Source organism: Rhinoraja longicauda, chromosome 14 (genome assembly GCF_053455715.1).
Source record: "Rhinoraja longicauda isolate Sanriku21f chromosome 14, sRhiLon1.1, whole genome shotgun sequence".
Lineage (NCBI taxonomy): Eukaryota > Metazoa > Chordata > Chondrichthyes > Rajiformes > Arhynchobatidae > Rhinoraja > Rhinoraja longicauda.
In genome coordinates, this window is record NC_135966.1 from 4338821 (window position 1) to 4362582 (window position 23762).

A 23762-nucleotide genomic window follows, 5' to 3' on the forward strand; every position below is an offset into this window, starting at 1 on the left:
CGATCCCTACTGCGGGTGCTGTCTGTATGGAGTTAGACAATAGACAATAGACAATAGACAATAGGTGCAGGAGGAGGCCATTCGGTCCTTCGAGCCAGCACCGCCATTCAATGTGATCATGGCTGATCATTCTCAATCAGTACCCCGTTCCTGCCTTCTCCCCATACCTTCTGACTCCGCTATCCTTAAGAGCTCTATCCAGCTCTCTCTTGAATGCATTCAGAGAATTGGCCTCCACTGCCTTCTGAGGCAGAGAATTCCACAGATTCACAACTCTCTGACTGAAAAAGTTTTTCCTCAACTCAGTTCTAAATGGCCTACCCCTTATTCTTAAACTGTGGCCCCTGTGGAGTTTGTACGTTCTCCCCGTGACCTGCGTGGGTTTTCTCCGAGATCTTCGGTTTCCTCCCACACTCCAAAGACGTACAGGTTTGTAGGTTAATTGGCTTGGTGTAAGTGTAAATTGTCCCTTGTGTGCGTGTAGGGTCGTGTAAATGTGCGGGGATTGCTGGGCGGCACGGAACCGGTGGGCTGAAGGGCCTGTTTCCACGCTTTGTCTCTAAACTTAACTAGGACCGGTACATCGATAGGAAAGGTTTGGAGGGTTATGGGCCAAACACGGGCAAATGGAACTAGCGTAGATGGGGCACCTTGGTCGGCATAGATGAGGTGGGCAGAACATATAACATATAACATATAACATATAACAACTACAGCATGGAAACAGGCCTGTCCGGCCCTACCAGTCCACGCCGACCATTCTCCCTCACCTAGTCTCATCTACCTGCACTCAGACCATAACCCTCCAATCCCCTCCTATCCATATACCTATCCAATTTACTCTTAAATAATAAAATCGAGCCAGCCTCCACCACTTCCACCGGAAGCCCATTCCATACAGCCACAACCCTCTGAGTAAAGAAGTTCCCCCTCATGTTACCCCTAAACCTTTGTCCCTCAATTCTGAAGCTATGTCCCCTTGTTGGAATCTTCCCCACTCTCAAAGGGAAAAGCCTACCCACGTCAACTCTGTCCGTCCCTCTCAAAATTTAAAAAACCTCTATCAAGTCCCCCCTCAACCTTCTACGCTCCAAAGAATAAAGACCCAACCTGTTCAACCTCTCTCTGTAGCCTAAGTGCTGAAACCCAGGCAACATTCTAGTAAATCTCCTCTGTACCCTCTCCATTTTGTCGACATCCTTCCTATAATTTGGCGACCAGAACTGCACACCATACTCCAGATTCGGCCTCACCAATGCCCTGTACAATTTCAACATTACATCCCAACTTCTATACTCGATGCTCTGATTTATAAAGGCAAGCATACCAAACGCCTTCTTCACCACCCTATCCAAATGAGATTCCACCTTCAGGGAACAATGCACAGTTATTCCCAGATCCCTCTGTTCCACTGCATTCCTCAATTCCCTACCATTTACCCTATACGTCCTATTTTGATTTGTCCTACCAAAATGCAGCACCTCACACTTATCAGCATTATACTCCATCTGCATCTTTCAGCCCACCCTTCCAAAAGGCCCAAGTCTCTCTGTAGACTTTGAAAATCTACCTCACTATCAACTACTCCACCTATCTTAGTATCATCTGCATATTTACCAATCCAATTTGCCACACCATCATCCAGATCATTAATGTAAATGACAAACAACAGTGGACCCAACACAGATCCTTGGGGCACTCCACTAGACACTGGCCTCCAACCTGACATACAATTGTCAACCGTTACCCTCTGGTATCTCCCATTCAGCCATTGTTGAATCCATCTTGCAACCTCACTATTAATACCCAACGATTTAACCTTCTTAATCAACCTTCCATGTGGAACCTTGTCAAATGCCTTACTGAAGTCCATATAGACAACATCCACAGCCTTGCCCTTATCAATTTCCCTGGTAACCTCTTCAAAAAATTCAAGAAGATTAGTCAAACATGACCTTCCAGGCACAAATCCATGTTGACTGTTTCTAATCAGGCCTTGATTATCCAAATAATTATATATATTGTCCCTAAGTATCTTTTCCATTAATTTTCCCACCACAGACGTCAAACTAATAGGTCTATAATTGCTAGGTTTACTTTTAGAACCTTTTTTAAACAAAGGCACAACATGCGCAATGCGCCAATCTTCCGGCACCATCCCTGTTTCTAATGACGTTTGAAATATTTCCGTCATAGCCCCTGCTATTTCTGCACTAACTTCCCTCAATGTCCTAGGGAATATCCTATCAGGACCTGGAGACTTATCCACTTTTATATTCTTCAAAAGTGTCCGTACCTCCTCTTCTTTAATTCTCCTAATTTCCATCACTACTCTACTTGTTTTGCTTACCTCACATAATTCAATATCCTTCTCCTCGGTAAATACCGAAGAAAAGAAATTGTTTAATATCTCCCCCATTTCTTCCGGCTCAGCACATAGCTGTCCTCTCTGACTCTCTAATGGACCAATTTTATTCCTCACTATCCTTTTGCTATTGACATATCTGTAGAACCCCTTGGGGTTTACTTTTACATTACTTGCCAAAGCAGCCTCATATCTTTTTTTCGCTTTTCTAATTTCCTTTTTAAGATTCCTTTTACATTCTTTATATTCCTCAAGAACCTCATTTACTCCCTGCCGCTTATATTTATTGTATATCTCCCTCTTTTTCCGAACCAAGTGTCCAATTTCCCTGGAAAACCACGGCTCTTTCAAATTATTATTCTTTCCTTTCCACCGAACAGGGACATAAAGACTCTGTACTCTCAAAATTTCACCTTTAAATATCCTCCATTTCTCTATTATATCCTTTTCATAAAACAACAATTTCCATTTCACTCCTTTTAAATCCTTTCTCATCTCCTCAAAATTAGCCTTTCTCCAATCCAAAATCTCAACCCTTGGTCCAGATTTGACCTTCTCCATAATGATATTGAAACTAATGGCATTATGATCACTAGACCCAAAGTGCTCCTCAACACATACCTCCGTCACCTGACCCATCTCATTTCCTAACAGGAGGTCCAACACTGCCCCTTCTCTGGTAGGCACCTCTACGTATTGCTGCAAAAAACTATCCTGCACACATTTTACAAACTCCAAACCATCCAGCCCTTTAACAGAATGTGATTCCCAGTCTATATACGGAAAATTGAAATCACCCACAATCACCACTCTGTGCTTACTACTAATATCTGCTATCTCCTTACATATTTGCTCTTCCAATTCTCGTTCCCTATTTGGCGGTCTATAATACACCCCTATAAGTGTTGCTAAACCTTTCTCATTTCTGAGTTCCACCCAAACAGCCTCCTTAATCGAGCCTTCTAGTCTGTCCTGCCAAAGCACTGCTGTGATATCCTCCCTGACAAGCAATGCAACACCCCCACCTCTTGCCCCTCCGATTCTATCACATCTGAAACAATGAAATCCTGGAATATTTAATTGCCAATCGCAACCCTCCTGCAACCATGTTTCACTGATCGCCACAACATCATACTTCCAGATGTCAATCCAGGCTCTAAGCTCATCCACCTTTCTTACAATGCTCCTAGCATTAAAATATACACATTTAAGGGACCCATCATTTCTTATTCTCAGTTTATTTCTTTTCCCTTCTTTCTCTCCTACATATTGGGTCTGAGTGTTTCCCTTTTCTGCCTCCTGCCTCACACACTGCCTATTAGCTATCTGTGTTTGAGTCCCTCCCCCCAACCGTACTAGTTTAAAGTCTCCGCAGTTATTTTAGCAAATCTCCCCGCCAGGATATTGGTTCCCCTCAGGTTCAGATGCAACCCGTCCTTTTTGTACAGGTCATACTTCCCCCAGAAGAGGTCCCAATGATCCAGAAACTTGAAACCTTGCTCCCTGCACCAGTTCCTCAGCCACGTATTTATCCTCCACCTCACTCCATTCCTATTCTCACTATCGCGTGGCACAGGCAGTAAGCCTGAGATTATTACTTTGGAAGTCCTTTTTTTTAACTCTCTTCCTAGCCCCCTGAATTCTCCTTTCAGGACCTCTTCCCTTATCCTACCTATATTGTTGGTACCTATATGTACCACGACCTCTGGCTCCTCTCCCTCCCCTTTCAGGATATCCTGGACACGCTCAGACACATCCTGGACACCGGCACCAGGGAGGCAAACCACCATCCGGGTCTCCCGACTGCGTCCACAGAAACGCCTATCTGACCCCCTCACTATAGAGTCCCCTATTACTACTGCTCTCCTCTTCCTTTCCCTACCCTTCTGAGCAACAGGGCCGGACTCCTTGCCAGAGGCCCGGGCACCGTCGTTGCCCCCAGGTAGGCTGTCCCCCCCAACAGTACTTAAACAGGAGTACTTATTTCCAAGGGGTACAGCCATCGGGGTACTCCCTAGTCCCTGCCTCTGTTCCTTGCCCCCCCTAACAGTGACCCACTTGTCTACCTCCCGTGGTCTAGGAGTGACCACCTCCCTGTAACTCCTATCTATAACCTCCTCACTCTCCCTGATCAGACGGAGGTCATCAATCTGCCGCTCCAGGTTCCTAATACGGTCCCTTAGGAGCCCCATCTCGTCACACCTGGCGCAGATGTGGATGTCTGGAAGACTATCAGACTCCCAGATTCCCCACATCCGACACCCAGAACAAAAAACTGCCCTGGCAGTCATACTCTCCAAACAAAGCCCCGCGCTCGGTTACTAAACCTACCGCCCGGCCGCTACTCCAACCGCTCCAACCGCCCACCCAAAAGAACTGAGTGATCTCCTGGGAGAGGCGAAAAACCGGATAAAAAACCCAGGCCAATTTGGGAAAAAATCCGGGAAGAAGGGCCTGTTTCTTTGACTGTTGACTGGTTATAAATGATGTGCGATGTGTGATGATCGGAAATAGATTTTTACCCCTGGTCCAGCATGTCCTCCAGCTTATTCTGTTCAGGACCTTGATCATCACGCTGTGAATGTGGAAAAGCAATCAGTTCTGTGTAATCCGTTCAATCTGGGCACGCAATGAAAGGTATACAATGAGATACGACTGAGGCAGGTTGGTGAGGGATGAGATGAGGAATATCACAGCTTCCAACATCACCAACAGCATGAACATAATCAAGGGCTTGTTCAAACACACCCGCGAGTGGTTGGAATGCATAACCTGGCACCGCAAGGACCGATGGCATGGATGACTGCAGGCCGGGACAGACCACAACTCATTCTCAATTTGGAAGGTGAAGCAAAATCGCATCAGCATGATGCACACCCAGCTTTCACACTGTGAGCATGAGGCAAATATCGCTTCGAGAGAATAAAGGGCGGCACGGTGGCCCGGCGGTAGAGTTGCTGCCTCACAGCGCCGGAGATCCGGGTTCGATCCTGACTACGGGTACTGCCTGTACGGAGTTTGTACGCTCTCCCCGTGACCTGCGTGGGTTTTCTCCGGGCACTCCAGTTTCCTCCCACACTCCAAAGACATGCAAGTTCTTTGGTTAATTAGCTTCGGTAAAATTGCAAGTTGTCCCTGGTGTGTGCAGGATAGTGTTAGTGTACGGGGTGATCGTGGTCGGATACAGACCCAGTGGGCCGAAGGACCTGGGTCTGCGCTGTCTGTCTAAAGTTTGAAAATGGGCACAGTAGGTAGAGCCACTGTCTCACAAAAGGAGAGACCGGGGTTCGATCCTGACATTGAAACTTAGAGACATAGAAAATAGGTGCAGGAGCAGGCCATTCGGCCATTCGAACCAGCACCGCCATTCAATATCATCATGGCTGATCATCTAAAATCAGTACCCCGTTCCTGTTTTTTCCCCATATCCCTTGATCCCTTTAGCCGTAAGAGTTAAATCTAACTCTCTCTTGAAAACATCCAGTGAATTGACCTCCACTGCCTTCTGTGGCAGAGAATTCCACAGATTCACAACTCTCTGGGTGAAAACGTTTTTCCTCATCTCAGTTCTAAATGGCCTACCCCTTATTCTTAAACTGTGACCCCCTGGTTCTGGACTCCCCCAACATGGGGAACATGTTTCCTGCATCTAGCCTGTCCAATCCTAATGTTTCTATAAGATCCCCTCTCATCCTAAATTCCAGTGAATACAAGCCCAGTCGACCCAGTCGACCCATTCTTTCATCATATGTCAGTCCCGCCATCCCAGGAATTAACCTGGTGAACCTACGCTGCACTCCCTCAATAGCAAGTATTGTCCTTCCTCAAATTAGGAGACCAAAACTGCACACAATACTCCAGGTGCGGTCTCACCAGAGCCCTGTACAACTGCAGTAGGACCTCCTTGCTCCTAAACTCAAATCCTCTTTCAATGAAGGCCAACGTGCTTTCTTCACTGCCTGCTGTACCTGCATGCTTACTTTCAGTGACTGATGTACAAGCACACCCAGGTCTCGTGGCACCTCCCCTTTTCCTAATCTGACACTATTCAGATAATAATCTGCCTTCCTGTTCTTGCCACCAACGGGGATGACCTTACATTTATCTACATTATACTGCATCTGCCATGCATCTGCCCACTCGCCCAACCTGTCCAAGTCACCCTGCAGCCTCATGGCATCCTCCTCGCAGCTCACACTGCCACCCAGCTTTGTGTCATCCGCAAACTTGGAGATGACCTCGGGTGCTGTCCGTGTGGAGTTTGCACGTTCTCGCTGTGACTGCGTGGGTTTCCTCCGGGTGCACCGGTTTCCTCCCCCATCCCAAAGACGTCCGCCCGGGTTTGCAGGTTAATCGGCCCTCTATAATGTGTCTCCTGGTGTGTCGAGAGGGGAAGGGAAATTGGGATAACATAGAACAGGTGTGTACAGGTGATCGATGGTCGGCGCGGTCTCGGTGATCCAAAGTGCCTTTCCCCACGCTGTATCTCTAAACTAAAACTGACCACCCTCGTAACGTAGACCATCACATCTTGCAGAACACTGCCGGAGAGCGATCTCGCGGCAATGGAAGTGTTAACAGGTAGGTACAAAAATAAAAGATCATGCCTTCAAAATCAAAAGTTCTCCTGACAAGATTAAAAAGAACAAGACGCCCTCATCATTCACAAGAATATAATTCACTGCTCGCTTACAGCTTTGGCCTTCAACACGGTGAGTGATCGCTGGGAAGAGCTAAACGACTAAGCTGCTTTCTGCCGCATTGATTTCTGTCGTCTAAAGGGATCGCACACTCCTCTACAGACTGGAATAGAGGCAGAGCATCGCAGTATATTTTGACACTGGACATGTACTTTAAAAAAATTATTATATATGCTTAGAGTCACAGAGTGATACAGCGTGGAAACAGGCCCTTCGACCCAACCTGCCCACACTGGCCAACATGTCCCATCTACACCAATCCCACCTGCCAGCATTTGGTCCATATCAAGTCAAGTCAAGTCAAGTCAAGTTTATTTGTCACATACATATACAAGATGTGCAGTGAAATGAAAGTGGCCACGCCTGCGGATTGTGCTAAACTACAAAACAGAATAGAAAAAACAAAATTAACACAAAAAATGAATGAATACAGTAGATTAAATGAGTCCCTGGTGATATGAGAGTTAACAGTCCTGATGGCCTGTGGGAAGAAACTCCGTCTCATCCTCTCCGTTTTCACAGCATGACAGCGGAGGCGTTTGCCTGACCGTAGCAGCTGGAACAGTCCGTTGCTGGGGTGGTAGGGGTCCCCCATAATGTTGCTGGCTCTGGATCTGCACCTCCTGATGTATAGGTCCTGCAGGGGGGCGAGTGTAGTTCCCATGGTGCGTTCTGCCGAACGCACTACTCTCTGCAGGGCCATCCTGTCCTGGGCAGATGGCCTGTGGGAAGATCCCAAACCAGATTGTGATGTTTCTGGACAGGATGCTCTCTACAGCCCCAGAGTAGAAGCAATGAAGGATCCTCAGAGACACTCTGAATTTCCTCAGCTGTCTAAGATGGTAAAGGCGCTGCTTTGCCTTACCCACCAGTGCGGCAATGTGCGTTGCCCACGTCAGATCCTCTGTGATGTGGACTCCCAAGTATTTAAAGCTGCTCACCCTATCCACAGTAGACCCATTTATCTCCAGTGGCGTGTACGTCCTTGGATGTTGAGCCCTTCTGAAGTCCACAATCAGCTCCTTAGTTTTTGTGACATTCAAGAGGAGGCTATTGTCCTGACACCAGAGTGCCAGATCAGCCACCTCCTCCCTTCCAAACCTGTCCTATCCATGTATCTGTCTAACTGTCTTCAGACTGATGTCAGGGGAGCGGGCTGTACGGAGAAACAATGTATTTTATATATTATATGTATTAAAAATTGTATTATAAACGAGATAAAATACATTTTATCTCTTTACCGCCCACTCCCCTGACATCAGTCTGAAGAAGGGTCTCGACCCGAAATGACGCCCATTCCTTCTCTCCAGAGATGCTGCCCGTTCTGCTGAGTTACTCCAGCATTTTGTGTCGAGAGTCCGATGAAAGATAGTCCGAGGGTCTCCAATGAGGTAGATGGGAGTTCAGCACTGCTCTCTGGTTGTGGTAGGATGGTTCAGTTGTCTGATAACAGCTGGGAAGAAACTGTCCCCCGAATGTGGAGGTGTGTGTTTTCTACAATGCCCTTTCACACTGCAAACTCCCCCAATTGACCAGAAATGTCTGAAGAAGGGTCTCGACCCGAAACGTCACCCGTTCCTTCTTTCCTGAGATGCTGCCTGACCCGCTGAGTTGCTCCAGCATTTTGTGTCTACATTCAATTTGAACCAGTACCTGCAGTGATTTTCCTGCACAGAGAAATGATCATCATGGTCTTGCTTTGACAGAAAATGAACTTAGACTGACTAAAGTAACTTGAAGTAACGCAATGTCCTTCCAACTTGTACAGTCATTTACATCCAACAGTGCCAATTGCACTCCAAACCTGTACGTCTTTGGAGTGTGGGAGGAAACCGGAGATCTCGGAGAAAACCCGCATGCAGGTCACGGGGAGAACGTACAAACTCCGTACAGACGGCGCCCGTAGTCGGGATCTAACCCGGGGGGTCTTTGGCGCTGTGAGGCAGCAACTCTACCGCTGCGCCACCGTGCCGCACAACTCTGAATCATGCCGCCCTAGTATTGATGAAACACTCCTCCACAAAGATCAATTGGCGCCTGGACGATTATTAATTTTAAACCTGAGATTGAGGGAGCTGAGTTAATGATGAACTGTGGGGGAAAGGCCGATAAATGGAGTAAGGTCGCAGGCCAGTGTGATATCACTGAGCGGATCAACGAGCTCCTGTTCCAGTGTCCTAATGCCCAAAATAATTCATCGCAGCGATGAAATAATTACCATGCATGGAAGGTCCAATAAATTTGCACATTTTATGGAAATTTCAAGTGGCACTGTTGCAAAACCTGTTCATTCTATTTTATTTTGTGACAACCTTCAGTCTCAGAGCCAGTAGACTATACGAGTGACACAATAGGTTCTATTGTCTATTGTCCAACTTTTGTTTCTGATTTACAACACTCGGGATGTCCGAGATGGCGGTTGCCACGGCGACGTCTGGTGTAAACGCCACACTTAATTAAATTCGGAATGGACTGAATGGCAATAAAGCCAATTAGCGTGGTTTCGGGTGATATTCTTGAATTAGTCTGCCCTTGACAGCAATCCTAAAGGCCAGTCTCACGGAGAATGTCTATGAAGCTTAGGGAACAGGCAGAAAGCTTTTCCTTAGTTTCAGTTATAGAGATACAGCGCGGAAACTGGCCCATCGGCCCACCGGGTCCGCGCCGACCAGCGATCCCCACACATTAACACCATCCTACACACACTAGGGACAATTTTTACATTTACCAAGCCAATCTACCTACAAACCTGCACGTCTTTGGAATGTGAGAGGAAACCGAGAAAACCCACGCAAGTCACGGGGAGAACGTACAATCTCCTTATGACCGTAGTCGGGATGGAACCCGGGTCTCCGGCGCTGCAAGAGCTGTAAGGCAGCAATAGACAATAGACAATAGGTGCAGGAGGAGGCCATTCGGCCCTTCGAGCCAGCACCGCCATTCAATGTGATCATGGCTGATCATTCTCAATCAGTACCCCGTTCCTACCTTCTCCCCATACCCCCTGACTCCGCTATCCTTAAGAGCTCTATCTAGCTCTCTCTTGAATGCATTCAGAGAATTGGCTCCATTGCCTTCTGAGGCAGAGAATTCCACAGATTCACAACTCTCTGACTGAAAAAGTTTTTCCTCATCTCCGTTCTAAATGGCCTACCCCTTATTCTTAAACTGTGGCCCCTTGTTCTGGACTCCCCCAACATTGGGAACATGTTTCCTGCCTCGAACGTGTCCAACCCCTTAATAATCTTATACGTTTCGATAAGATCTCCTCTCATCCTTCTAAATTCCAATGTATACAAGCCTAGTCACTCCAGCAACTCTACCGCTGCGCCAACTTGCCATTCACATCAAACCGTTAACATTCACTGATTATGTCAGAGAGTTTACTTTAGTTTGAAGATAGACACAAAATGTTGCAGTAACTCCAGCATTCGGTCGGCACGGTGGCGCAGCGGTAGAGTTGCTGCCTTGCAGCGAATGCAGCGCCGGAGACCCGGGTTCGATCCCGACTACGGGTGCTGTCTGTACGGAGTTTGTACGTGCTCCCCATGACCTGCGTGGGTTCTCTCCGAGATCTTCGGTTTCCTCCCACACTCCAAAGACGTGCAGGTTTTTTAAATTGTGTGGGGTAGTGCTAACGTGCGGGGATCACTGGCCGGTGCGGACTCGGTGGGCTGAAGAGCATTTTTCAACGCTGGATCTCTAAATGAAACTCAGCGGGTCAGGCAGCATCTCTGGAGAAAAGGAATAGGTGACGTTTCGGTCCGAGACCCTTCTTCAGACTGAGAGTCCGGGGAGAGGGAAATGCGAGATATGAAAAGGTACATAGAACAAATGAATGAAAGATGCGCAAAAAGCAACGATGGTCAAATAACGGTGGAGTCCACAATGGTCCTTTGTTGGCTGTGGGGAAGGTGATAACGAGTTATACAGACAGTGAAACGCAAAAAGATGGCAGTGAAACTATTACAATGACCAGCGTGGGGGACGGAGAGAGAGGGGATGCAAAATCAATATTCATACCGCTGAGTTATAAGCTGTAGGTTAGTTTAGAGATACAGGGCAGAAACAGGCCCTTCGGCCCACCGAGTCCGCGCCGACCAGCTTACACCAGCGTTAGTGTTAGTGTACACTGTAGGGTAATGTTAGTGTTCAACTGAAAACCCTCTTCAACAATATGTAGATTTTTTTTTTGTGGCTGTTTTGAACAGGGGACAGGAATATTTTGCAATAAGGACTGTTTTTGTGGTTAGAGATACAGAGCGGTAACAGGCATTTTCGACCCACCGGGTCCGCGCCGACCAGCGATCCCCGCACACTAACACTATCCTACACCCACTAGGGAGAGTTTTTACATTTACCAAACCAATGAACCTACATACCTGTACGTCTTTGGAGTGTGGGAGGAAACCGAAGATCTCGGAGAAAACCCCGCGCAGGTCACGGGGAGAACGTACAAACTCCGTACAGACGGCGCCCGTAGTCGGGATGGAACCCGTGTCTCCGGCGCTACATTCGCTGTAAGGCCGCAACTCTACCGCTGCGCCACCGTGACCGCCCAGTGTTAAATTGATTGACCTGGCATCACTCTGAGAAGGGTTTGGTTTAGTTTTGTTTGTTGTTGTCACGTGTACCGAGGTACAGTGAAAAGCCTTTGTTTTTTGTGCTACCCAGTCAAGGGCAAGACTGCGCACGAGTACAATCGAGCTGTCCGCAGTGCACAGGTAAAGGGTAACGGGTACAACATTTGGTGCTTAGTAAAGTCTGATTGAAGATACAGGTGCTCCCCGGCTCACGATGCTTCGACTTGCGATAGTTCGACTTTGCGATGGTGCAAACGCCAGTGACCCGCCACTCGCTTCCGCCCACGTGATCACGTGTATTAAATGCATTTCGACGGACGATATTTTCGGTTTACGATGGGTTTCTCTGAACGTAACTCCATCGTAAGTTGAGGAGCACCCTGCGTTCAAAGGTCTCTGTAAGTGCTTCAATAAAATGATGCGTTGTATCTTAGCGTGTACTTACGCACTTTATTACATGGTGTCAGAAGTGGGATACGAACCCACGATTGGCTAGCCCATCTACAGTCTCCAATGAGGCAGATGGGAGGTCGGGACCACTCTCTAGCTGCTGGGAGGACAGCTCGGTTGCCTGATGACAGCCGTGGCAGGGGTGGAACGAGAGCCTGGCCAGGGCGCGGTTGGTCCATGGTGATGCTGGCTGCCTTTTGCAAGGCAGTGCCTCTTACTAAATCCCTTCAATGGTGGGGAGGTGGGCAGAGGGGAAGACTCTGTTCCTGAGTGTGACGGTGCATGTTTCCGGGCGTCTGTTCCTCCTGCCTCACGGTAGCGGGGAGAAGAACCGATGACTGCGGTTGTCAATGTCTGTGTGTTGAACACAATGCCAAGACCAACTCTTATCTGCCTGCACATAATCCACTTCCCTCCACTCCATGTGCTTATCCAAGAGTTTCTTAAATGTCACTATCGTATCTGCCTCCACCAACACCCCTGGCAACGCATTCCAGGCCCCCACCACCCTCGATGTAACAAAACGTGCCCCGCGCCTCTCCTTAAAACTTTTCCCCTCTCACCTTGAAGCTTTGTCCGCTAGTATTTGATATTTCCATTCTTGGGGAAAAGGTTCTGATTGTCTACCCTATCTATGCCTGTCGTAATTTTATATACTAGGTTTGTTTTTGTTTTCTAGCTAGCTGGATGTACTTTCTAATCAATGATGGAATTATTTCTGCACCTCTCCTGATTGAATCTGGTCATTTAGCAAAATTATTGCTGGGTTTCTCACCGGTTTTTCCAGCACTCAGGGCCGGCACGGTGGCGCAGCGGTGGACTAGAGACCCGGGTTCGATCCTGACTACGGGTGCTGTCTGTACGGAGTTTGTACCTTCACTCTGTGATGGCGTAGGTTATCTCCGGGTGCTCAGGTTTCTGCTCTGGGGGATTCGAGGACCAGAGGACATCGGTTCAAGGTGAAGGGGAAAAGGTTTAATAGGGACCTGAGGGGTAGCCTTTTCACACAGAGGGTGGTGGGTGTATGGAACAAGCTGCCAGAGGAGGTAGTTGAGGCTGGGACTATCACTACGTTTAAGAAACAGTTAGACAGGTACATGGATAGGACAGGTTTGGAGGGATATGGACCAAATGCAGGCAGGTGGGACTAGTGCAGCCGGGACATGTTGGACGGTGTGGGCAAGTTGGGCCGAAGGGCCTGTTTCCACACTGTATAAATTTATGACTCTTTGACTCTATCCCACACCCCAAAGAGATACAGATTTGTAGGTTAATTGGCTTCAGTAAAAATTGCAAAATGGTCACTAATGTGTGGGGTAGCGTTAGTGTACACTGAACACTAACAGTGAATGCAGCGCCAGAGACCCGGGTTCGATCCTGACTACGGGCGCCGTCTGTACGGAGTTTGTACGTTCTCCCCGTGACCTGCGTGGGTTTTTCTCCGAGATCTCCGGTTTCCTCCCGCACTCCAAAGACGTGCAGGTTTCTAGGTTCATTGGCTTGGTAAATGCAAAACTTCTCCCTAGTGGGTGTAGGGTAGTGTTAAAGTGGGGGGATCGCTGGTCAGCGCGGACCCAGTGGGTCGAAAGGGCCTGTTTCCACGCTGTATCTCTAACCACAAAAACAATCCTTATTGCAAAATATTCCTGTCCCCTGTTCAAAACTGCCAAAAGAAAAAATCTACATATTGTTGAAGAGGGTTTTCAGTTTGTGTGGAATGTACTTAGGCATTGACCGAGGATATATATCGTTTTAGCTTAGTAATTAGAGGCAGGATAAATGTTGATCCTTCTTAAAGCTGGACTTGCAAAAAGAGCAGTTTGCCTCACTGTACCGATTAAAATCTGTAATTCTGAAAAGCTTTTTTGTGGCTTCTGAGTTGTCTTCTTCAATCACAAATGAAGTGGAGAAATTTCTCCTTAAGTGGGGGAAGAATATTTACCTGACAGGCTTAATATCAGCCTCTATCCATCAGAGAGTAAAATGGAAGATTGTCAATAATCAACCTCAATGTCAGATGAAGGGGTCGACAGGCTCACTTCAAATGTTCCCAATGTTGGGGGAGTCCAGAACAAGGGGCCACAGTTTAAGAATAAGGGGTAGGCCATTTAGAACGGAGATGAGGAAAAACTTTTTCAGTCAGAGAGTTGTGAATCTGTGGAATTCTCTGCCTCAGAAGGCAGTGGAGGACAATTCTCTGAATGCATTCAAGAGAGAGCTAGATAGAGCTCTTAAGGATAGCGGAGTCAGGGGGTATGGGGAGAAGGCAGGAACGGGGTACTGATTGAGAATGATCAGCCATGATCACATTGAATGGCGGTGCTGGCTCGAAGGGCCGAATGGCCTCCTCCTGCACCTATTGTCTATTGTCTAAATGGTTTCAAAAATAGGCAATTAAGTGAAACTACTTTTTGGTGTCCAATCGCTTAGTTTTAGTTTAATTTAGAGATACAGCACGGAAACAGGCCCTTCGGCCCACCTAGTCCGCACCGACCAGCGATTATCACGATCCTACACACACTAGGGACAATTTTTACATTTACACCAAGTCAATTAACCTACAAACCCGCACGTCTTCGGAGTGTGGGAAGAAACCAAGTTCTCGGAGCAAGCCCCACGCAGGTCACGGGGAGAACGTACAAACTCCGTACAGACAGCACCCGTAGTCGGGATCGAACCCAGGTCTCTGCCGCTATAAGGCAGCAACTCTACCGCTGCGCCACCGTGCCCTGAATCGTGTTCTGGGTAATCTTAATCCATCTCCATATGTATAGTATCATCTGATCTGTTTGGATAGCATGCAAAACCAAGCTTATTGGTGGTGGCGCAGCGGTAGAGTTGCTGCCTCACAGCGCCAGAGTCCCGGGTTCCATCCTGACTAAACGGGTGCTGTCTGTACGGAGTTTGCACGTTCTCCCTATGCGGGTTTTTCTCCGGGTGCTCCGGTTTCCTCCCACACTCGAAAGACGTGCGAGTTTGCAGGTTAATTGGCTTCGGTAAATTGTCCCTAGAGTTTCGGATAGAACCAGTGGGGACGGGCGATTGTCGGTCGGTCGGCACGGACTCGGTGGTCTGAAGGACCTGCTTCCACGCCGTATCTCCAAAACTAAACTAAACCAACGTGTCAACAATAAGCCTAAAGCGAGATTACTGGAGTGCTTTTGAGAGTCATTTAATCTCTTGCACAGGCAGGAGTGCTGACAGGACACGTTGTAGGTATAGCTGGCTAGGGTTGAAAATTGGATAAGGAACATTTTGCAGAGAAGGTATGTTTAATTTATAAAGCATACCTTCTTACCATAACAAATATTACCCAAAGCTACTTACACTTTGTGACTTTTAATGCCCTTTTATCACTCATTCTTTTCTCCGAGAAAGCCCAGTGCGCGAATCACTGCCAAGCAGGAATAATAAAAGCACGGTTTATGTCTGGATCAAGGTTATAATGGTTGGGTCATAAAACGTGGGTTATTATAGCAGATGGAAAGTGATTGGGCACTGTGGAATTTTTGAATCACTTCATGTAAGTCACTGGTGTCATCCAGAAGATGGTAAATGCGATCAACATGAGATATTGGCAAAGGATCGGGATTTGTGCGGTCGAGATTAATTAATGCTTCGAGATTAATGCTTCGAGATTGGTCTTTGAGTGGAGGGGGCCTGTCTGTTCAATTGCATTCACCTGGACCGAGTGTGGCGGGCTTCACTCTATCCAAGGCCAGTTTACAGCGTGGAAACCGGGCAGCACGGTGGCGCAGTGGTAGAGTTGCTGCCTTACAGCGAATGCAGCGCCGGAGACCCGGGTTCGATCCCGACTACGGGCGCCGTCTGTACGGAGTTTGTACGTTCTCCCCGTGACCTGCGTGGGTTTTCTCTGAGATCTTCGGTTTCCTCCCACACTCCAAAGACGTGCAGGTATGTCGGTTAATTGACTGGGTAAATGTAAAAAAAATAATTTTAAAAATTGTCCCTAGTGTGTGTAGGATAGTGTTAGTGTGCGGGGATCGCTGGGCGCTGCGGACTCGGTGGGTCCAAGGGCCTGTTTCCACGCTGTATCTCTAAATCTAAATCTAAACAGGCCCTTCAGCCCAACTTGCCCACACCGGCCCACATGGCCCTTCAGCCCAACTTGCCTACACCAGTCCCACCTGCCATGTTTGGCCCATATCCATCCAAACCTGTCCTATCCATGTACCTAGGTAGACACAAAATGTTGGAGTAACTCAGCGGGTCAGGCAGCATCTCGGGAGAGAAGGAATGATTCAGGAATGACTGAATCTGAGGAAGGGTCTCCACCCGTAACGTCACCCATTCCTTCTCTCCTGAGATGCTGCCTGACCCGCTGAGTTACTCCAGCATTTTGAGTCTACCTTCGATTTAAACCAGCATCTGCAGGTTTTTTTCCTACACTATCCATGTGCCTGCTTCTTAAACATTGGGATAGTCCCTGCCTCAACTGCCTCCTCCAGCAGCTCATTCCATACACTCACCACCCTTTTTGTGAAAAAGTTACCCCTCGGATTCCTATTAAATATTTCCCCCTTAAACCTGTGTCCTCTGGTCCTAGATTCCCCTACTGTAGGCAAGGGTCTCTGTGCATCTACCCGATCTATTCAATCAAGCTTCTTGTGACATCGCTTGCCCGATGTGGTTGCACCTCCACCTCTCTCTTCTCCCATTACTACATCAGTCTGAAGAAGGGTCCCAACCCCAAACATAGCCTGTCTATTTCCCTCCACAGATGCTGCCTGACCTGCTGAGTTTCCTCAACACTTGGTTTTTGCCCAAGATTCCAGCACCTGTAGTTCCCGGTGTCTCTGAGAAACTGTGAGCTGGGTTCCAAGTGTGCTGCAGAATGGGAACGCATGGAAACATTCATTGCTTGATAATTAATAAAATACCTGGTGTTCTTTCTTAGTTTTGTCTCATGAATTTTGAAAGAATAATGATAATCGGACTGTGACAGTTCGGGTAATGATTACTGAGTGTAACACTCAAAGGCTTTGCTCAATGCACCACTCTTGGGTTCAGAGAAAAAGGTATAGACAAGGCTAATTGCTCATAATGAAAGATTTCTCAACTCAACGTACATGTTTATTCTGCACAATACTCCCTCGGCATTTGAGGTCCAGAAACTTTCTGAATTTTGGAATGATTTAGGGATGCAGCATGTAATCAGGCTCCTCGGCCCTTCGAGTCCACGCCGACCAGCGATCCCCGCACACTAGTTCTATGTTACATAGAAACATAGAAACATAGTAAATAGGTGCAGGAGGAGGCCATTCGGCCCTTCGACCCAGCACCGCCATTCATTGTGCTCATGGCTGATCATCCACAATCAGTAACCCGTGCCTGCCTTCTCCCCATATCCCTTGATTCCGCTAGTCCCTAGAGCTCTATCCAGCTCTCTTTTTTTAATTCATCTAGTCAATTGGCCTCTACTGTGGCAGAGACTGCCATCAGACTGCACAACCAGCACTGCTCCCAGCAGACCAGCAAATAAAGCCAATGGAATGTTGGCCTTCATAACAAGAGGAGTTGAGTATAGGAGCAAAGAGGTCCTTCTGCAGTTGTACAGGCCCGTAGTGAGACCGCACCTGGAGTACTGAGTGCAGTTTTGGTCTCCAAATTTGAGGAAGGATATTCTTGCTATTGAGGGCGTGCAGGGTAGGTTTACTAGGTTAATTCCCGGAATGGCGGGACTGTCATATGTTGAAAGACTGGAGCGACTAGGCTTGTATACACTGGAATTTAGAAGGATGAGAGGAGATCTTATCGAAACGTATAAGATTATTAAGGGGTTGGACACGTTAGAGGCAGGAAACATGTTCCCAATGTTGGGGGAGTCCAGAACAAGGGGCCACAGTTTAAGAATAAGGGGCAGGCCATTTAGAACTGAGATGAGGAAAAACTTTTTCAGTCAGAGAGTTGTGAATCTGTGGAATTCTCTGCCTCAGAAGGCAGTGGAGGCCAGTTCTCTGAATGCATTCAAGAGAGAGCTGGATAGAGCTCTTAAGGATAGCGGAGTCAGGGGGTATGGGGAGAAGGCAGGAACGGGGTACTGATTGAGAATGATCAGCCATGATCACATTGAATGGCGGTGCTGGCTCGAAGGGCCGAATGGCCTCCTCCTGCACCCATTGCCTATTGTCTATAATTCCACAAATTCACAACTCCTCTCTGGGTGTTATCCTGCTTTTTCATCCACTCCCCACACAATTTACAGAGGGCAACGTGTTTGGGATGTGGGAGGAAACCGGACGGAGAACCTGGAGAAAACTTCCACGATCACAGGGAGAACGTGGAAACTCTGTGCAGACAGCACCCGAGGTCAGGATCGAACCCAAGTCTCTGGCATTCTGGTGCTGTGAGGCAGTGGCTCTACCCTTTGTGCCACTGTGTTGCCCAGTTTATCTATTGTACTTTGAGTGACAGAAGATTTTGTTTAAATGAAAGATGAATTTAGACACTTGTTTCTTTGTGAATGTGTGCTATTAAGATAGAACCAGAAGCAATCACATCTATATCATATCATATCATATCATATATATACAGCCGGAAACAGGCCTTTTCGGCCCTCCAAGTCCGTGCCGCCCAGTGATCCCCGCACATTAACACTATCCTACACCCACTAGGGACAATTTTCACATTTACCCAGCCAATTAACCTACATACCTGCACGTCTTTGGAGTGTGGGAGGAAACCGAAGATCTCGGAGAAAACCCACGCAGGTCACGGGGAGAACGTACAAACTCCTTACAGTGCAGCACCCGTAGTCAGGATCGAACCTGAGTCTCCGGCGCTGCATTCGCTGTAAAGCAGCAACTCTACCGCTGCGCTACCGTGCCGCCCACGGTAATTAATCGCCATGATCGGATTGACTGTCAAAACACCTTGTGGAAACAAGCCTTTCGGCCCACTGGGTCCGCGCCGCCCAGCGATCCCCGCACACTAACACTATCCTACACCCACTAGGGACAATTTTTACATTTGCCCAGCCAATTAACCTACAAACCTGCACGTCTTTGGAGTGTGGGAGGAAACCGAAGATCTCGGAGAAAACCCAGGCAGGTCACGGGGAGAACGTTCAATCTCCGTACAGACAGCACCCGTGGTCAGGATGGAACCCGGGTCTCTGGCGCTGTGAGTCAGCAACTCTGCCGCTGCGCCACCGCGCCGTCCTTAAGATCAGACTCCTTCACCCCAAGTGCGTGAAGGAGAGATATCGAAGGCCCTTCCTTCCTGCTGCCGTCAGACTGCACAACCAGCACTGCTCCCAGCAGACCAGCAAATAAAGATCATTACCGTTATTTTATTTTTTAATGAATGCTTATTTATTTTTGCTATCCACTTTGCTGCTGTAACCCTGCAAATTACCCCGTTGTGGGACGAAATAAAGGATATTATTATTATTATTATTATTATTATTATTATTATTATTATTATTACTGAATATTGCTCTCTGAGTATTAATGCAATGATGTCTGTAGCATTTTTCAGTCACTATTCAGACATGGACAGCCCGGCATTGAATGTTTGGCATGCCTAGGGTTGCCAACTGTCCCGTATTAGCCGGGACATCCCGTATTTTGGGCTAAATTGGTTTGTCCCGTACGGGACCGCCCTTGTCCCCGTATTAGGCCCGGGGGGCGTTGTAGGCCCGGACGCTGTAGGCCCGGACGCTGTAGGCCAGGACGCTGTAGGCCCGGACGCTGTAGGCCCGGATGCTGTAGGCCAGGATGCTGTAGGCCCGGATGCAGTAGGTCCAGACAGTGTAATTGGAAAAAAACTGCAGATGCTGGTTAAAATCTGTGCCTACCTTCCGGACAGTGTAGGTCCGGACAGTGTAGGCCCGGACAGTGCAGGTCCGGACAGTGCAGGTCCGGACAGTGTAGGTCCGGACAGTGCAGGTCCGGACAGTGCAGGTCCGGATTGTGTAGGTTCGGACCGTGTAGGCCCAGAGGCCCCGGCGCTGCCTGACGGAGGTTGTGTAGCAACCTGCCTCCCGGCCCGGGCGGCCGCCATTGGTGGAGCACGTGGCCGCTGGCTGGGTGAGGTCATGTGGGGCGCGGGGCGGTGACGTCACCGTGTCCCATATTTGGGATTGAGATAGTTGGCAACCCTAGGCATGCCTGATAAATTGTGGATGGATCATGCAGCCGAATGTAAATCCCAGCCAATCTGATGTGGCTGAAGGACTGTATGAGTAAAAGCAACAGCTTATTAGTGTTCAGATCACAACATTTAATGAGGGTTTTACACCCAATGTCCACAGGACTTGGGAGGAGGAAATAATAATTAGCTAACTCTGTAGACAGTCGTAGAGTCACACAGCGTGGAAACAGGCTCTCCAACCCAACATGCCCATGCCAACCAGCATGCCCTGTCTACACTAGCCCCACCTGCCTGCGTTTGGCCCATATCCTTCTAAACCGTGTGCAGGAAGGAACTGCAGATGCTGGTTTGCGCTGAAGATGGACACAAAATGCTGGAGTAACTCAGCGGGTCAGGCAACATCTCTGGGGAGGGACCCATTCCTTCTCTCCAGAGATGCTGCCTGTCCCGCTGAGTTACTCCAGCATTTTGTGTCCCTCTAAACCTTTCCGATCCATGTACCTATCTCAATGTTTCTTAAACGTTACAATGGTCCCTGCCTCAACTACCTCCTCCGGCAGCTCGTTCCATACACCCACCATCCTTTGTGTAAAAGAAGTAACCCCTCAGGTCCCCATTAATTATTTCCCCCCTCGCCTTAAACCTAGGTCCTCTGGTTCTCAATTCCCCTACTCTGGGCAAGGGACACTTGTGTGCCTATCCGATCTATTCCTTTTTATGTTTTAGTTTAGAGATACAGCGCGGAAACAGGCCCTTCGGCTCATCGGGTCAACGCCGACCAGCAATCCCCGCACATTAACACTATCCATATACCCACTAGCGACAATTTTTACATTTACCAAGTCAATTAACCTATAAACCTGCACGTCTTTGGAGTGTGAGAGGAAACCGAAGATCTCGGAGAAAACCCACGCAGGTCACGGGGAGAACGTACAAACTCCGTACAGACAGCACCCGCAGTCGGGATCGAACCCGGGTCTCCGGCGCTGCATTCGCCGTAAGGTGTAGAGAACGAGCTGCTGGATGAGGTAGTTGAGGCAGGGACGATCACAACGTTTAAGAAACATTTAGAAATGTAGAAAGGTAGGACAGGGTTAGAGGGGTGTGGGCCAAACGCAGGCAGATGTGACTAGTGTAACTGGGACATGTTGGCCGGTGTGGGCAAGTTGGGCCGAAGGGCCTGTTTCCACGCTGTAAGACTCTATGACTCTATAAAGTGAACTGTTCTTCATAGAGGATGTGTAAGAAAATAACTGCAGACGCTGGTACAAGTCGAAGGTATTTATTCACAAAATGCTGGAGTAACTCAGCGGGTCAGGCAGCATCTCAGGAGAGAAGGAATGGGCGACGTTTCGGGTCGAGACCCTTCCTCAAACAGAGGATAGTGTATTATTGGAATTATCTACCCTGGAGACCTAACGTGGAGTTCATTCAAAACCAAGGTCAATAGGTTCTTGAATATTAACGGAATCAATAAATCAACGTCGAAAGTGAAGGAAATTGTCTTGAGGTGGAAGATTAGCAGTGAACTTGATGAATAACAGAACTTGCTCAAAGGTTCCAATGACTTACTCCTATTACTATTTTTAAAAATATCAATACCTATACATAGAATCAGGGTCATAGAGTCTTACAGTGTGGAAACAGGCCCTTCGGCCCAACTCATTGCTCGCACCTTCCCAGCTACACTAGCCCCACCTGCCTGCGTTTGGCCCACATCCCTCCAAACCTGTCCTATCCATGTACCAGTCTAACTGTTTCTTAAACATTGCGATAGCCCCTGCCACAACTACCTCCTCCGGCAGCTCGTTCCATACACCCGCCGCCCTCTGTGTGAAAAAGCTACCCCTCGGGTTCCTATTAAAACGAGGGACTTTGATGAGCAACAAAAGTTCAGGATGCGTGAAATACCTTTTGCAGAGATCGAGAGATCACACAGTGCATTGAATAGCTCAGGAACAGGCCCTTGATAACAGGCAGTCTTGGAAGCCTATCCTGCCTAGTCAAACCGCATGTCAAAAACCTCGGCATGATATTTGACTCTGCATTAAAATTTGATAAGCAAGTCAACGCTGTGGTAAAAGCCAGCTTCTTCCAACTTCGAACCATAGCTAAAATCAAACCTTTCCTCAAATTCGACGACACAGAAAAAATCATTCACGCTTTCATTTCCTCCCGCCTAGACTACTGCAACTCCCTATACACTGGGATCAGCCAATCTTCCCTGTCCCGCCTGCAACTGGTCCAAAACGCCGCAGCGAGACTCCTGACGGGTACCCGTAAAAGGGACCACATCACCCCGATTCTGGCCTCTCTCCACTGGCTCCCTGTACGGTACAGAATCAACTTCAAGCTCCTCCTATTCACGTATAAAGCCCTAAATGGACACTCCCCCCCCTACATCAAAAATCTTCTAACCCCCCTCTCTAACTCCAGGTCCCTCAGATCGGCCGACTTGGGGCTATTCACTATCCCACGGTCTAGGCTTAAACTCAGGGGTGACCGCGCTTTTGCGGTTGCAGCTCCTAGACTGTGGAACAGCATCCCTCTCCCGATCAGAACTGCCCCCTCCATCGACTCCTTTAAGTCCAGGCTCAAAACATATTTCTACTCCCTAGCGTTTGAGGCTCATTGAGGAGGCGCTGTGAACTGTTTGCGTGCTACTGTATGTTTTCATTTTTTTTTTTTTTCTATTGGAACCTAATCAAATGTACAGCACTTTGGTCAACGTGGGTTGTTTTTAAATGTGCTATACAAATAAAATTGACTTGACTTGACTTGACTTGACAATGCCGGTGCTTGAAAACAATGCCAAGCTAAACTAATCTCCTCTGCCTGCACGTGATGTATGTCCCTCCATTCCCTGCAGTTCAATGTGCCTATCTAAAAGCCTCCTTAATGCCACTAAGGGATTGGCCTCCACCACCACCCCTGGCAGGGCATTCCACCCACCCACCACCCTCTCTGGTGTATTCCACTGTGGAGCAAGATTGAGGGCCCCGTACCTGTATCCAAATCTTACTGCCTGATCATTTTTCATTGAAAATTAATGGAGTATAAGCGACAATCATTAAAGGAAAAAGGGAAATTCAAGTGTCATGAATGGATTTCAGAAAACCACACAGGTGGGTCCTAAGTTCATAAGGGATAGGAGCAGAATTAGGCCATTCGGCCCATCAAGTCTACTCCGCCATTCAATCACGGCTGATCTATCTCTCCCTCCTAACCCCATTCTCCTGCCTTCTCCCCATAACCCCTGACACCTGGACTAATCAAGAATCTCTGCCTTAAAAATATCCACTGACTTGGCCTCCACAGCCTTCTGTGGCAATGAATTCTAGATTCACCACAATAGACAATAGACAATAGGTGCAGGAGGAGGCCATTCGGCCCTTCGAGCCAGCACCGCCATTCAATGTGATCATGGCTGATCATTCTCAATCAGTACCCCGTTCCTGCCTTCTCCCCATACCCCCTGACTCCGCTATCCTTAAGAGCTCTATCTAGCTCTCTCGAATGCATTCAGAGAATTGGCCTCCACTGCCCTCT

General features: G+C 48.0%; 1 protein-coding gene across 5 annotated transcripts in view; it reads right to left on the reverse strand.

The window, feature by feature from the left end:
* sgcd (sarcoglycan, delta (dystrophin-associated glycoprotein)) overlaps nt 1–23762 on the reverse strand; it is a 231276-nt gene that overhangs the window by 178204 nt on the left and 29310 nt on the right. Inside the window, exon 1 of one of the 5 annotated variants that reach the window (XM_078411038.1) lies at nt 4888–4908. The exons of the other annotated variants lie outside the window; for them this stretch is intronic. The gene's annotated coding sequence lies outside the window, so the exon portion shown is untranslated. Of the gene's footprint in view, nt 1–4887; nt 4909–23762 lie in introns of those variants that run through there. 5 annotated transcript variants of the gene reach the window in all.